Here is a 1109-nt window from a genome sequence, read left to right as displayed (position 1 = left end):
CGTTTTTTTATTGTCTACAACTTTCTCTTACATAATTTTTCCATATCTCGCGACCGTAATTAGCAGAAAAGTAAAATTTTTACTTCAAAATTTTCCTTTCTCGTTCGATATCTCGAAAACTATCGATTCTAGGCTACAAAGTGTCTAGACATAACTTGTAGAGGATAAAAAAACCTTCAAAATGAGCTATTAGTGAACCTCGTAGCTTCAATAGCAGCCGAGTTATCGCCATTTTAATAAAAAAAAACAGGTTTTTGAGCCCCCTTAAAAAAGCTCAAGGTTTACAGGGGTTCAAACTTGGGGTTAAGCTCTCCTTGACCCCTTTTTCAAGACCCACTAAAAAAACCCCTGTTCCCTTCACTTTCTTTTATAACGTCGATTTTCGTTTAATTTGACTGGCCTAAACTATCTTTCGACATGCGGCGCAGCTCTCTCTTACAACCAGAGTTGGAAGATACTTTTACTGTTAGTTTCGTAATTACTTATTTATGACGATTTTACTGTTACTTTTTACGTTACAATTTTACCGTTAGTTTTGTTGTTACTTTTTTATGACGACATATGTCAAGATCAAGTTCATTGCAGATGAAATTCTGACCATATATTTATTCGATTACATTACTCAACGTTACTACTTTCATTGCGTTTTTTAAAGATGTTCATCTCTTACGAATATTTAATAATAAAAAGTAGTGATTAATTATTTATTTTAAATATCTGTTGTTTAGTATATTTTTAATGATAAGGTATTGTATATACATGTTTTGTACAGACAACACATCAACATGCATATGTTGTCAAGGTCATGGTCATAACTTCCAATCTTTATATGTCACCAAAAGATCTTTATGTGTTTCACACTGTATGGATTTTTACGCACAATGTCAATAAAAATAGCTTACAAAGTAAATGTATACACATGTATAATACTAACCCAAGTATGGCTGCAGAGATCAGAACACTTAAGACAATAATATTTGACGGATAATTGTCCAGTAGCGTTAAATACATCCCAACAACAACAAAGATGAAATTTATATCTTCATTATAAAGAAACAAACAAATAAAAGAATCACACATTGACTGACAAAAAAGAATACAATCCATCC

Source organism: Trachymyrmex cornetzi, unplaced genomic scaffold (genome assembly GCF_001594075.2).
Source record: "Trachymyrmex cornetzi isolate Tcor2-1 unplaced genomic scaffold, Tcor1.1 scaffold1160, whole genome shotgun sequence".
Classification (NCBI taxonomy): Eukaryota; Metazoa; Arthropoda; class Insecta; order Hymenoptera; family Formicidae; genus Trachymyrmex; species Trachymyrmex cornetzi.
Note: the sequence above shows the minus strand (reverse complement) of the source record.